A 15,403-nucleotide genomic window follows, 5' to 3' on the forward strand; every position below is an offset into this window, starting at 1 on the left:
CACTACTGGTATCCAATAAATACTCATCAATAACAGTACTTAGTGGTTTGTCACATGCTCTGCCCACTAACTTGAGATCAGAAAATATTTGACCCTGAGTGATGTTGTCTTCCTCCCCAACCCTACTTTGTAGTATCAGGCGTCAATCTATATCTAACTCAAACTTGAGCTAAAGCATGTGTCTTTGCTAATATATAACCAGGGAGTGTGAAGCTGTCTGTGAGAACAGCATACATGACCAGTGTGAGAACAAGCAGCAAGCACATGAAGCAGTCTCATTGCACTGCTGCAAAGAGATGTGTAATGAACTTTTTGTAGGACTGTATCTGGAGACAAGTGAAGCTAGCTCCATGTGCATCTGCCTGCCCATTCTAGGGCCAAGTGCTTCACAGAGGAACTTAAGATCCTTCCCTTCTAGGTCCATGGTTTTAATCTGCACTGTTCAAAGTTGCCTGAGATCTGATCAATACCAAATCTGTCTGTTACCCCATGCCACACTGTTTGGAATCTCTCTGGTAGGACATTTACCAGAGAGCTCCCCATGTCTATGGAGCTCGCATCAGAGCATGCGCCTGCCTTTGTGAGCTGGATTTGCTAAGCTTGCTGTTGGCTCCATCCCACTCCTCTCACATGCAAAACTTTCTTCGTGTGATGAGCTGAGAGACACAGGAGAAAGGGGAAAGCAGCTTCCCAGATGGTTGTAATGGTGTAGTATCATGCACACAAAAGGCACTTCCTACATTTAATGATTGCAAAGGCATACATGTGGGCATTTAGCAGAAAGCATTTCTGCAGTCCCACAGAGAGCATGTGTGTGTACCCACTGCACTGCCTGATGCCACCTAATGTCACCAGTGTTTGACAAACTGGCACCTGCTCACAGTGGGCAAAGGTGGTTCAGTTAAAATTCCCTCGGATCAGCTGAGGCGCTCCCGTTTGGTAACTGCCTCTGTTATGCGAGGCCGGTGTGGGTGAGCAGTGCTCAGAGCAGCACTGCTGCGAGCAGCACAGAGGATCACCTGTGAGGAGACAAAGCATGGGCCAAGCCAGAGCTGCCCCTCACAGCCACAGAAAGTGCCCCAGATGCACTATGTGCTTCCACCCACCTAACATTTCCTAATATCCTCTGACAAACCCAGCACGCTGCTGAAGGAGAACATAGTTTGCCTGCAGCTAGAGTGCCACAGCCAGCATGCTCAAAGCCAGGCAGAGGCAGGGAGATATTGCATGGCATGTCCAGAACAACCAGATGGGACAGTTTTCATGCAGAGCAACCAAAGCCTGATGGCCGGCCAAGGAGCTGATGGGTGAGCCAGTCTCTTGCACAAGAGGAATTCAGCATGAGGAACCAGCTCAGGACACTGTGGGAGGGTCTCGGAGGAAATCAGAATTAATTTTGTGGCTCAGAAGGTCCTAGGAGGTGTCTCAGGAAGCATACAGACTGGGAACACTCTCTGCATCCCATCTGCTACCAGTAAACAGACCTCTTGCTATACACACGTGACCATGGTGAGCTGGGGTACTCCTGCAGTCTCTGCCAGATTTGCTCTGGTTACATATTCAGGGCTCTGCAGATACCAGGGCTTGTGACAGACCACCGCCTTTGACAAACTACCCATGATAGGAGGTCAGCCAGCCCCTCAGCTCCTTGTACTGCAGCTTTTGGAGCTCTAGTGCAGGTCAAGCCAAGGAGAGAGTTAGCCAGCAATGCCCAAAAGCCCAAGTAAGCAGCCCTGCTGGGGACTGTGGAGTCTGCACCAGAGAGAGGATTGCCTGGAAGAAGTCACACGTCATGAAACCAGGTATGGTATTGCAGAATAGCACTGGGACTCTGGAGGCCTGGCCACTCCCCTGGCTCTACTTGTAGCCTTCACAGGGTGATGCTGGGTATGTCACATCCCTTGTCTGTGCCTTCACCTGGTGAAATGTTGTTCCCTTGAATTAGAAGGAGGATAATGAGGATAAATCTTTGGGCTCCAGGGCTGGAGAGTCCCTGCAGGCTACAGCAGACAGTGGATGAGAATGCCATCTTTGCCTGACAAAATACCAAAAGATGTCAAAAGATGACATCATGGGATATTGAACAGGCATTTACTCTCTTGAAAACAGCAGAAATGTGTAATCATTTGCCTTTTGTGCCAACATATTTTCCTTATGTAAAGAGAGGCCCTGGCGGCCCTAAGGAGGCTGAGAGATGCCTGTCCTCCTCTGGGAACAGGAACTATCAGGCAAGGATGCCAGCATACCTGCCCGGGTAAATTTGTGCATGCACTTCACATTATAATAGGCTTTAGTATCTGATAACAGAGACCTGCCGGAGTCTGGCATGAGGACAGAAGGAATCAAAGGTCATGCCATGAATTCCAGTTATGCTGATAGGCATCTGCAGTCAGAGGAAAGAGCTCAAGAACAGGAACTGTGAAGGCTGGAAAACAGAACCTGATTCAGGGATGACAAGTATGGGTCATTTTTGAGCCAAACTGGACAACAGTATGAGTTTCTTTGCCATGGGATGTAGGAAGATGTTTGCCCTGATGGAATCACCCACTAACTCTGCCATTACTAGTTAAACAGACAAAGTAAATACACCGCAATAAATGTATGAAACAGCTGTCAAATGTCACTCCAGAGCCTTCTCCCTGATGAAGCTGATTCATGGAACAGATTGGCTGATCAGCAGACAGGTAGAGATGCAAATATGCAGTTCGTACCTTGCACTGGGGGAACTGTTTGTGCATGAAAACAACTGATATTGTGTGCAACACAGCAGTTTCTCTGCCTGCTGCCTGCTTTTGCCTCATCATCCCATCACACACTGCAAGTCAGCCTGTCAGTTGCTACCACTTGCCTTGTGCCTACACTTGTGCCTGCATTGCACAGCGCTCTGTGGTGCACACCAAGGTCTGAATGAGTTCACATGAAAAGTAAGACTGCAGCTGTGCACAGAGCTGGCTCAGCCCTGCACAGAACAGGTCTGCGCCAGGCTGGCTGCACACTTCTGGAGGCAGGAAGAGGTTAATTGGTTTTCCTATAGAGCCTAACATAAATGTAACTTTAAGGCCCTATGCTACTCAGATTAATGGGATGGGATGAGATGGGATGGGATGGAACAGAAATAAAAGATGGGGAAGCTGAAGAAAATCCTAACAAGTGACTGCCACTTGCACTTGTGTTGCAATATATTGTTAGTGTGTTTATTTCTACTTCTTTTTCAAGAAGATTATTCCACTGTTTTCACAACATTCCCCTCGAGCCTCAGACTAGATGTGCTCACTCTGCCTTTACTTTTCAAATCACGACTTGCATTTGGGCTCACCTGCTTCACAGCTGTTGCTTTTTGCCTCTACACAGGTAGTGACAAGGGCTTTGCTGACATTGTCCAAAGGAAATTTTGAGCTAGGAAAGACTTGGCAAACAGGCTGAAGCATAGGCAGGGATGCTGGCACATGTTATCATCAGACCATCATGTTTCTTTGCTCCTCTGCTGAGAATGCTACAAGCACACCTTTTAGTGACACATGTCAAGCAGTGGCAGAAGCTGAGGAATTGCACTAGTTGTTTTTTAGTGACTGAACACTCACGAATCTGGACCACTGAAAGCTTGATCCAGACTCCTGGCAAACTACTGGGGAAAATCTCATCAAGTTCAGGGAGATTTGACTTCAGCTTCACAGAGAACAGCCTGAAATTGAAACTTCAGATGCATAAAAACCCACCCACGCAGTAACTATAGGGAAACTGGTCTAAAATGGGTATTTTTGACTCTCAGTGAACAGATAAAATCACCCATATGAATTAGCAAGCAGAATTGCTTATTTAAGCATAGCTTATTTTTAAATATTAAATAAAATTTTCTTTTCATTTATGCTTTTCAATTATTTTCCCTAAGGAAAGGTTGATACTAACCAGGTTGAAACAAGCAAGGCTCATTGACTTAAAACTACATACAACCTATCTACTGAGTTTGGTACTTAATGTTACCAGCTTTTACCATTTTAACTACACATATTTACTTACGGCTTTACATGCTTTTACTAGGTTTTGATTATTATATATTTCTCTGCTGGAAAGTGGATGACTGTTTTTCTTAAGGATTGATTCATACCAGGCTGCATTTAGAATGAAATCTGAATCCACTAAAAATGTCTAAAACCAGTTTTATTAAACTCCTAGTTCATTGCTTAAATAAACCACCTTAATTGCAAAATAGAAAAGAAAAAGTAATATTAAACAAAGTTGTATCAGTGGCTAGTGGGTTAAACAGGTTGTTCTAGGACACCCTATACCCCAACATGGTAGATCTGCTGCATCTTGTCCTCTTATCCTCATTTTCCTCATAGATCAGAGGAGAAAAACAAGCTTGTCTACTTTTTCCAAACCTCATGTGGCTCCTCAGCATTGAATGAGCAACTCATTGAACCTGAACTGTTGAATAAACTGAACTGGAAAAATTAGTCGTCTTCTCCTCACGGAAGAGCAATTGCTCTCAAAAGTGGATTTAGACCTTATCAAGCTTTGGTTCCAGATGCTTAAGCCATAGTTTTTTTCAACTTTCTGAAATGTTTTGGCAAGAAGCATGTGTAACTTTATATTTAAAACAAAAAAAGACAAAAAGCAGCTTTTTATCAAATTTACTAAGCTTTGTTCCTAATACACATGTCCATTGTTCCACATTTAATTTTAAATAGCTCTATTTCAAAAGAGAGAAAACTGATCTATCTTAATTTTTAAAAAATTGTTAAAAGTCTGTCATTGATACTGTGTGCTGTCTGCAATAGGTGCTGAGAATAGTATGGGCCTTACCTTCCCAGCCCAGTGACCAGACTACTTTAAACTGCCACTAGGAGACTGTGGGTGGCTTCAGCATCACAAATTACTGCCCCAGAGACAAAATTTCCAGCTGAGGATTACAAGTTCCCCCAGGATGGATAGAGCTGTCAGAACAGGCATGTCCACATGTTCCTTTTATCCTCCCCCACCCACCCCTGTTTTTCCTGTTACAATCACAGGGGAAGTGTTTCTGTACTATTGCATGACTGGAGAAAGAACCTGGAAAATATAAGCAAAACATAAATCCATTCTGAGATGCCTGCCCAGATTGGCAGGGCATCTGAAACAATAGCTCAAAGATCCTCCACTTCTGGCCCCTCTGCCCACCAAAGGCAAGAAGTCTAATGCTGTGGGAAAGGGGCAGCTCCTCCATGCGGGACACTGTGGAAAAGGTTGACACATGCGGTCCTAAAAAGCTGTAAGACTGTTCTGTTCTATTGCCAGTTGGCATTAATTAGCTTGCTACTGTCCTCTTTCTGAATCATCTCGACCAAGGAGTCTCTGTTAGTGATTTATACTTGGCACTTCCCTGATAAAAGTTTTTTCACTCTAGCTCAGCTTGAGTAAGACTCCTCTCTTCTTCACAGCAACTTTACTGAAGCGCCTCACCTTCCTGCTTCTGCCTCTCTTTATAGTCAAGGCAGGGGCAAATCGAGGATCTTCCTGCCTGTCTGCTGCTCTTCCATCACCAGTGCTCAGCCTGTCATCTTGCCTGGTGGCGACAAACATATCACCATTAAGAGGAATAACTTTGGGGTCAAACCCTCCTAACCTCTAGCTTCTCTGGCTTCAGTGAGATGAATCTGTGTTATGCCAGCTGAGGATCTGTTCCTTCAGGAAAACAAGGCCCATTGGAAAGACTGCACAGGAAGGAAAAATAGGGTCTCTTAAAAGGTTAGCTAACACTGCTTTAGCTAAAGCCGGCCACAGCCCAATTTCTGGAGGCTTATGGCAAGTAAACCTTGGATTAACTCGATACTCAGTAGAGCTTTGCAGTCCGCTCATAACACTTTCCAGCTCAGTGTGAAGAACTGGGCCTCTCATCAGCGTCTTTTCAGTGTTTCTCCAAAGCTCTGGATATCCTTCTCCAGCACGGGATTTGCAGGAGTCGCATTATGAACAGGACACTAATCTGCTCCTCCACTGCAGAGTGTTTGGGAAGGGAATTTCAGATGGCCTCCTACCACATCTGATCCCTATTTTCTCCATGGGATAACCTGGTGAAGATACCAATGTGCAACCATTTCAGCCATACTCTGGTATTAAACCACCAGAAACATTCTGGTGACAAGGTTTCACAGATATTTTTCAGTGGAAGGATATATCCTAGCTCCAATATTAACTCAAGCACATGTGGCAGTATGAAAAACCACTGATGCCAGTCATTACTCTGAAGAAGTTTAAATCCACCTCAGAGTGTCAGGAACCTGACAGAGGAAAAGCCAGAAGCTCAGTCTGTTAAGGAACCAGGGTGTCCATATTTTCAGTTTCTCTCTTCATTTGTTTCAATGCCTGAGAGGTCCTCTGTTTGCAACTCAGTGCAGGCTTCTGGATGAAAGAAACCATTAACCATGTCTGACTGCCTCCAAGCAGGATGGAAACAGAATGCTATGGAGGGAAGATTAAGATCAAATCCACAAATATAAATTTAAAGCAAAAAAATGAAACTGGAATGGCATGCTTCATCTTTATCATTGATAAAATATTTTGCAATCCTGGAAAACTTAATAGCTTCTTTGGCATAACCGTCATGACCTTAAAGGGGTGATAAGTAATGTAATAAAAAAATGTTTCTGAAGGGTTATATGTTTTCCTAGTCAATTCAGTTTTTCCTTCCCACCGCCAAGGCTAACATAAAAAGGTTGGTACATACGGGTTGTGTCAGAACTTGGAAGCTGTTTATTTAGCTTCTCCCAAGATACTCCCTATGCAACTTTGCGAAGCAGGGCAAGAAAGGGAGCCCTGTGGAGTGGCAGCGGCGTCTGAAAAGTGAAGGGTGCATAACTCAGACTGCTCAAGTTTATTAAAACAAAATAGGTTGGCAGAGTTGCCCAGAGGATTACGTAAGGAGGAAAGTAGCACTCCACAGGAGAGGAGAAGGGAGCCTGTTAAAAGGCAAAGCCACTCCAGTTTGTTTATGGCCAGAGATAACTGCTTTGTGGTGTGTCTGTTCCCCATAGCTGACAGAGTAAATCACACTCTTTATCTCCATGGCAGATGAGAATTTGGACTGGGCTGTTGTTTTGTGAGCTGTGGATTAAAGCAAATGGAGCTGTTATTTACTATTATGACTAGCATTATTATTTTGTTCCTGTGATCCCTGCATTTCACTCTCTATGTAAGGAATTTCATCACTCACCAACAGTTTGCTTGCAGGGAATGTTAGGTATCATAACAACAGAAAGGATAAAAAGCTTGAGCTACTTGAAAAGGGTATATAAGAAAGGTGGGTTGGCAGCTGTGTTCAGGCAAAGGAAATGAGCAAAAGTGTTTTGGGACCCTACAGAGCAAAGCTGGGAGCTGATACTCTCACCCTGGCCTGGAGGTCAGCACAAAGGCTGATATGACATCTGGGAACATGGAAGTGCTCCATGGCCTGCTGATGCACCTGTCCCAGCACCACAACCTCTGTTCTGTCTGCTCCTCCTGTGACAGAAATCTAGGTTCACATCTTCAATACCAGCCACTCTGTCCTGGCTCTCCTTGGCATGGATGGGGCAGGGGAGGCTTCTCTTGCAGAGATGCCAGGCACCCTGCAGCTCCCACATCTCAGTGGGGGTACCCTCAGTTTCAGGTACACAAATCCCAAGCCACTAGTGACAGTATTCATCCTTCAGAACTAGAAGCCTGTTGTTCCTTTCCATGCCTCCTCCTTGGCTCCTCCAATACATTGATCCTTCCTTTCTGCAACCTCAGCTCAGTGACAGGGCAGAGCTGCTAGCATAAAGAGCTCTTCCCAAAATCAGGCAGAACCCAGGTCTCATGGAAGATCAAGATCAATCAGAGAGATCAATCTGGTACCACAGAAAGCACCAAGAGTGGTTCTCATATTCTATAACATTCTACACATTCTATAGGAGATTCTATAAATGTTCTATAAATGTCTTTAGGTATGTAGGAATGAATGAGAGCTCTTTGCTTGTATTCAGACTGCCTGGTCCAACAACACCTGCCACCCACTGAATGGGCCATGACCTAGGAAGCTTCTCAGGAACAGGTCCCTGGGAGAAAACACAGACCACATGCCATTGAACCATTTGCTAAGAGCTGGTATGAGAAACTAAAGAGCTTTTTCTTCCATGGGAAAATGCTGAATCATCAAAACCCATGTTTTTCACAGGGGCCCATAAGTTTTCATTACATTTCCAAGAAAAAGTTTCTCCAATACAGGATAGAAAGCAGAAGGTTATTTTGATTTGGGGGGAGGGCAGAGGAGATACATGGAGAAAAGAGACTATGTCCATATTCAATTCACTGGCCAGGCAAGGTGAGAGACACTTCAAGTTTTGCACTGCCTAATTCAGAACCAGGGCTTGATCTGCTCAGCTGTATGCTCTGAGCAAACACCTGCATGCTAAAAGGTAGCTGGAGGGACAGGGGGAAGGTGTCTCTGCCTGCATAATTTTTACAAGACATGTTTGAAAAGGTCTGGGTTGCTTACATGTCGGAAGGACAAAATACCCTAAGACATGAGACATCTCCTTCACTTCTTTTCTTTCTTGTGCAGGACCTTTCCTCTTTATCAGCCAAACTCTGCCACACCAGTGCAGAGCAGGCCTCCAGCTGCAAGAGCCCTGAGTTCCTGTGTGCTACATCGATACACCCCTGCGGAGGATCTGGGCCTCTGGAGAACAGCAGAAATGCTCCCACCTTAGCACTCAGCCCTTTCTGGAACAAGTCCACAAAAGCACTACATGTTTCCATGGTCTGTCAGAAATGCATCAAGCTGCTGGTGTGATGTCCACCTGGCACAAGGTACTGCTCTTTAGAGTCTGTCTCTTCCCATAACAGGTCTGGCCCTGCAGGCCCCTGCTACTGGGTGAAATGCTTTTTCTTTTGGCACACAGATGCCTTTGTTCAGCTGGCTCTGCTCTTTTCCAGGGACGGCAGACAGCCCCTGCAGTTCTCACTCTGAGCTCTCTTCTTTTTTAGTGTCCCTGGAAGTGTGGCCTTTTCTGGTTCATTTATACCAAAGCTCAATTCAAAAGGGACCTGATGTGTATTTTTGTTGGTGGGCCAGGCTCTGGCAAAGCGGAAATCCTCCACTGGTGTGGCAGCTCTGTTCTCATAACAGGTATCCATTTCCATAACTAGCACGGATATTCATTTGTGTGTGACTGGGAGCCTTAATTCCTGGAAGGGAAGAGCACAGTGTGACTTGTATGGGCCACAGCATTACAGGCCTTTGAAACTCTGCATTTTCTAGTCCTTCAGCTTCTATCTGGCTCCAGGAGACCAAAATTTAAAGCAGGTCTGTGCTCTAGTGAGTAACTGATGTAATTACGCTCACTTGTTACAAGGGGAAGCTTTCACAAGAGGGGGAGGTGGTGGCCCCATGCCAGGAGGTGTGTCCCTGATGACAAGCCACGGAGCCAATCACAGCTCTGAAAGATCATCACATTCATACCAAAAAGAAAAGAAACCGCCCCAGGGTATTTATATTGAAGAGGGAAAAAAAAAAAAAAAAAAAAAAAAAAAAAAAAAAAAAGTTGGTAAAGAAAGAGAAAAAGAGACTGAGAACCTGTAACTTTGTTAACTAACTCTGCAGCTAAATTCTAAAAGGCCAGGCTGGTCACCCCACAAATCTGACTTCCTATCCCCTCCCCTCTCTTGAAGCATCTTTGGAAATCTGTCTGTAAGCTGGAGTGAAGAGTTCAGCTGTTTGGAGTGGTCCTTTTCTCTTTCTGGCAGCAACCTCATAAGCTGCTGCCTGCAGGGCTGCCCACCCCGGCCTGAGTAGAGTTGGTTTTTGGGCCTGCCAGGGAGGGTGAGCCCCAGCAGGCAGGGTGGGCAGTGGTCCCCCAGCAGCAATCTCTGACACCAGCCAGAGCCTTCCAGCAGCTTGGATGATTAATTATTACCTTCACAGCGCCCAGCACGCCGGTGTGGGTTCCCAGCTCCGTGTAGCTACGTTCAACAGCTGGGGAAAGAGAAGGCAGGTTTAGCTTTAACCAAGGGGTAAACGGTCAGCATTCACAACTGCTGAACCACCAAAAAACAGCCAGCCACACGTTATTTATTCCACTTACACAAGAGGACCACGCAGTCCAAAGGATGAGGAGGGGGCCCGTAGCAGCCTAGAAAGCCTGTTTGCTGCCACCGGCCCGCTGGAAGAACCGGGGTGGAAAAACTGCTGCTTCTCCCTGAGCTGCGTTTCTGTCCTGCCCGCCCTTTCTGCTGCCTTTTTCTGCCGGGACTGCCTGTTCTCCGGAGAACAGACTGTCTCTGACCGCGTTTGTGTGGAGCCTCGCACAATGGGGCTGTAATCTAACCTGAGTGCGAACATACTGCCATTAATAATAATAAAAATGTCCATCACACCCGACAGCGGTTGTGGACAAGAGACGAGCGGCAGAAGCTCCGCTGCCGCCAGGGGCCTTGTCGGCCGGGGGAGGCCAGTGCCCACCGGGCAGCCCGCAGACCCCTCTCCTCTCCGCGGCTTTGGCTGCGCGGAGAAGGCCGCTGCGCCCCTGTACTTTGCCAGGGGGTGGAAAGAAAAGGGTCCCTTCCCCGCCCGGAGGAGTTCCCCAGCGACGCACTACACGCCGCTGAGGCGTCCGGACGGTAACCGCAACCCCGCACGGCCAGGTCGAGCAGGGGCCTAGGCCGGGCTGGGCCGGACCGAGCCGGGTCGAGCCGCGGGTCTGCCCTGCCACCTGCCGGCGGCAAGGGCTCCGTGCGAGGCCGACTGGCGGTGAGCAGCGGCGGGAGATCAGAGGCTGCTTGGGAGACCTCCCACCCCCGCCATGAGCTCCCCATCCGCAGGCTCTCCCTGGGCCGGGAGGCAGGGGTGAGCCCGCCGGGGCGGACACAGGGCTCAGTGGTACCCGCTGGGAAGGGGACCCCCGCCTGCCCACCACACCCTCGCCCTTGCGGACCTGTGTCAGCGACCGTGCCCCCCCCAGGGCTCCTATGTCCCTGAGCTGCTGGGGCTGCCCGTGGCGGTCCTACCCGCAGGGCCGCTGAGTCGCCCGCCGGGCCAAGGCACTGGGGCAAGCGGTGGCCTGGAAGGGGCATCGCCCACCTCCGAATGCAGAGGCAGTGGAGGGGAGAACCCTGAGCTTTCCTCTGCCGTCGTTGGCTGTGCTGTGCTGCCAGCCCTGGCTCTTTGTTCCCTCTCCTCCCCACCTACCATACAATCGTCTGACTGCTTCAGGCACGCACAATTCAGGCCACTCAGCCCCTCCTCTTGCAAAAAAATCACAAGACCAAAGAAAGTCATCTGCCATCCACATCCGATGAAAGATGGGGAGGAGGCCTTTCCCATGCAGTCCTGAGCTTACAATGGTGGTGCTCTATGGGGCTGAAGTGTCTCCCTGGCTTTGACCCAAGCAACTGGTTCTGCTGCCAGATGGCTGTTCTCTGGCTGTTCTGCTGAAGCACCAAAAGACTGGGGGGTGGAGGTTGGGGAGAGGAGATTGGGGACTTCAGGTGGGAGCTCTCAGTTCATCTGGAAGCCTTGGGGGCTAATAGCAGTGCCCTCTTTGCCAGGGGTGATGACCTCAGTGGAAATAGGTGGGTGCCCATCTTGTAGCAGGTCAGGAGAGAGCCCATGTCATAGGGCAGCCATGCTAGACATCAGGCTTGCTGTCACAGATGCTTGTAATTTGCCAAAGGTGGTTCTCTGACTATCACCTCCCACACCTCTTCTGCAGTCCCTTCTCTCCCTTCCAACTGGACTTCCAAGCTGCTTCCCTTTAGCATCACTCCCCCCTTCTCCTCACCCTAAGACTATAGCTCACTCCCTTTCTCACTAAAGACCACCCATTGCCATGGTAACATTGCCTTTTGCAAAGTTGTTAAGCAGACACAAAGATTATGTTTCTCCCCTGCTTTGCAGTCCCCCTCCCCTCCATCCCAGTTAATAGGCCAAGACTTGGCTTGTAGGGAGGAAATGGAAGGCTCTTGCATTTCATTTTGATTGTAGAGGTAGAGATTATTCCAATCTGTTTGCTCTACAAGTGCTGAAACCTGTGGCCATCAAAAGGAAAGAGCTGTCATTCATGGACTACGTGAAAGCCTTTGAAGGCAACAGTGCCACAGTGGGTACTGGTAGTGCTGACCCTGCACAGGGCAACAGCATCTGCTGGTTCGAGAAACACGCCCGTGGAGAAGGGCATTGAGGCCTGCATTCAATCCACTATGAACAGAAAATGTGATTCTGTTTTGCTGCTGCCCCCCCAAGCAGCTCTGGTTCTCTTTCCAAAATGATTTATTAATCTCATGAAGATCTAGCTAAGTGGCCTGTCTGCAGAACTGCTGGCTGTCACCCCTCGCTGACACAGTTACACCATGAATAGTGTTGGTACTGCTTACACTGCAGCACCGGCACTGTCTAATTTATTACTACCCTGGATATACCCATGATTCACTGCAGCTGTGGCTGTGACTGCACCACAGACAACAGCTTCTACTCAACAATTTCTTGTTGACTTTTCTTTCCCTTCCCTTCTCTCATACTCATCTCCCTCTCTTCTCTTGATGAATCTGTCCCAGGCCTTTGCAACTCTGAATAAAACCTTTCCTTCATCCTCCTCCTGCTGTCTTTTCTGCTCTTTCGCTTTGGCCATAATGCTTTTTCTACCTGAAACCAGTGAAGGATCTCCTACATACCCTCATCTGTTCATCTGACAGATATTTTTGGTTGTATAGTTGTTATACTGGACAGTCACATCTTACCTTCCATTAAGCACCTCACAAGTCTTCACCTCTTCCACAGACTCCCCTGAGTTATCTCACTGCCTTCACCACTGAAGTTTCTTCCCTGAGCAGTCTCTGTTTCACCCCTCCAACATAATGCAAACCCTCGGGCCACTCTGCTGGTGTCAAGTACTGTGACTTGCCACATGCTACTGCATTGTGTCTGTGCTGGGCTTTTACACCACAGCAAAGGAACTCAGTGTGAACATCAGGAGCTGTTTGCAAATGTGCTGCTGAAACTGCTGACTGGCCCAAAGCAAGAGTACAGTTACAGGACACGAGAAATGGCTTTGAACATTCATATTCAAAGTAAAAGTGTTAAAATAAAATGAAATTTAAAAAAAAAAAGTAACTGGCCTAGGGATAAGAAAGAGTAGTATTAATAATATTTATGATTTAGCAACCCTGAGAGAAAAAATTGAGACAAATGAGAGACAAAGGAAAGTAATTTTATGTCCTAATATCTTTTGCAGCAAATAGAAGAATCTGAGAGGAAACCAGAGCTGGTGTCAATAAAATGCAGAAAAGCAGCAGAAACTGTTCGTGATGTACACACCTGGATAAATCCCAATATAAGAAGCATATTTCAATAAAATAAATACATTGGTAATTCCTGGCTTTAATTATCTTTGACACTCTTCTCTGTCAAAGTCCCTCTGACTGACTGCAAATTTTGCATCCACCTGAGCATGAATGAGAATTAGGAGGAAAATTATGGTAATTGAGGCTGAAGCAACAATGGACTTTCCCAGAGGCTGAGAAAAGTCCACAGAGAGGAAAATATGCCAAGCCAGAAGTGCAAAGACACCCCTGACCCTGCTGCTCTCATCTCAGTGTGTTCCTTGCCCTGTGAGGAAAACTGTAAACTCAGCAACACCCATGACAATCAGCAGGGTCAAATCCAAACATGAGTTTTTGTTTGCAAGTCAGAGCTTGGCCTAAATCCTTCTATGGTCCACCCATGTTCCAGCCATTGTTCTAGTCCAAACGTTTACCAGCACTCTGCTCAAGACTTCTGATTTTTCTCATAGTCCTTTTCTCTGAGGTCTTTCCGTGCCAACTTTTCTTGGAGATCTTGCCAACACTCCACCACACAGTCAGAAGCATACACTCCATGGTAATTTTATAGTCATGATCCTTTCATTACTGTCTGGTCTCCTTCACTCTGACCTGAAGGCTGCAGCCCTGGTCTTCCTAAAAAACTCAGGCACTGCCATGCCAGGTCACCTCTACTAGGGAGCACTCCTGTGGAATCTCATTGGAATACCACGCCTTAGGTGCAGAGTTCTGGTAAGCACCTTCTCCCCTCCCTCTAGTCACAAAACAAACAAATACCTCTACAAAAAGCAAACAGACCTTAGGTGACCTGGATGTTTCTCTGCATGGTCCACTCTCCACTTACTATGAAGGAAGGACAAGTCCTTAGAAGCCTATATCTCAAGTTAAATGTGACGAATTCAAATATTTCTGGACCCTGTGTTGTTTTCCCATTGTAGCTTTTCTTCCTTCCTAGTAAGAGATAGGCCACAATCCCTTGAGAAAAACCTCCCAATAATCAGAATGCCTTTTCTCCCCACCCATATGCCATTGTTTGGAGCTCCTGCTGAGATGGAGTTCAGATAGCTGCTGTTCTCCCAGGGAAGTGAGTTTTGCTGTCTTCAGCTATAGTTGCTGATTTTAAGGCCCAAAATACATGGGTTGTATTTAACCCAGGTGGGTTCTGTTCCTCCTCTCTTCAGCTACATATTCCTTGAAGTAATCCGTATTGCCCCAAACTCCTAGGATACCTCTCATGTGCACATAGGACAAGCCTACATCATGTAATCTCAGCCTTAATGTCATGGGCCTCTTCATTATCTATGATGAACCAGCACAGTTCCAGGGACTCCAGAGAGGCTGTGCTGATTAATATCAGTTAAGAAGTCAGCCCCCATGAGGAAATACCAGCCCTTAACTACATAGCACAGATCTTCTGGGCTGCTTGGAAAGATCACAGTCCCTCTTGGGCTGCCTTCTTCATTTCTCATTCCTCATGAAAATGTTCTGGCTGGAGGAATGTGCCAGTTCTGAAAAGGCACATACTGCCCATAATATTCTTCCTGGCTTTGACAAGTTTGCCCCATCCTATGTTGCTGCTCCGAGTTCCCAAGCAGTATCAAGATTGTTTGGCTCCTTCTCTCAGCCTTTTCAGAGCTACCTGGGAATCTGCATAGCTACTGGGTTAAGCAGCAGCATAAAACATTAAGTCATCACTAGGCAAAAAAGTCTGCCATACTCTGCAGGGGGTAATGTGTTCGGCTTGTGTGTGTTGGCAACCCAAGCATGGATAAGCTGCACATCCAGCACAAGAAAACATATTAAAAAAAGTGGTGTTTAAAAGCCAGTGACTTGCGAACTTTTCCCCTGTCACCTCATCCCGTCCTGTATCACTGACTTCCCTGGAACTGCCTCTCCTCTCTACCTTTACTTCTCCTCTTATACACAGACTAGCAAAAGGCAGCAAACTGCCCAAGAGTTAATTCAGTAAATTGATCCTCCAGGCTAGGTCAGATCATACCCGTTTCCTGAGCACAATTTTTATCAGCTTGTAAAATAATTGTTTGGCTCATTCTCATCTCAGGGGCAGGTGCGTTTCTGAGAAGCATGAAAAGAT

General features: G+C 46.9%; 2 long non-coding RNA genes across 2 annotated transcripts; one reads left to right on the plus strand and one right to left on the minus strand.

Annotated features, from left to right (window-relative positions):
* Positions 1-4,619: 4,619 nt before the first annotated feature.
* On the minus strand, positions 4,620-10,215 carry LOC139794124 (uncharacterized). The gene is made up of 3 exons (XR_011724967.1): positions 10,080-10,215; positions 9,912-9,970; positions 4,620-9,183 (listed from the first exon to the last, which is right to left on the minus strand). It is a non-coding gene; the product is annotated as an uncharacterized lncRNA (long non-coding RNA).
* Positions 10,216-10,735: 520 nt separating this feature from the next.
* On the plus strand, positions 10,736-13,360 carry LOC139794126 (uncharacterized). Its single transcript, XR_011724969.1, has 2 exons — positions 10,736-10,840; positions 13,224-13,360. It is a non-coding gene; the product is annotated as an uncharacterized lncRNA (long non-coding RNA).
* The last annotated feature ends 2,043 nt before the right edge of the window (positions 13,361-15,403 follow it).

This window comes from Heliangelus exortis, chromosome 3 (genome assembly GCF_036169615.1).
Source record: "Heliangelus exortis chromosome 3, bHelExo1.hap1, whole genome shotgun sequence".
Lineage (NCBI taxonomy): Eukaryota > Metazoa > Chordata > Aves > Apodiformes > Trochilidae > Heliangelus > Heliangelus exortis.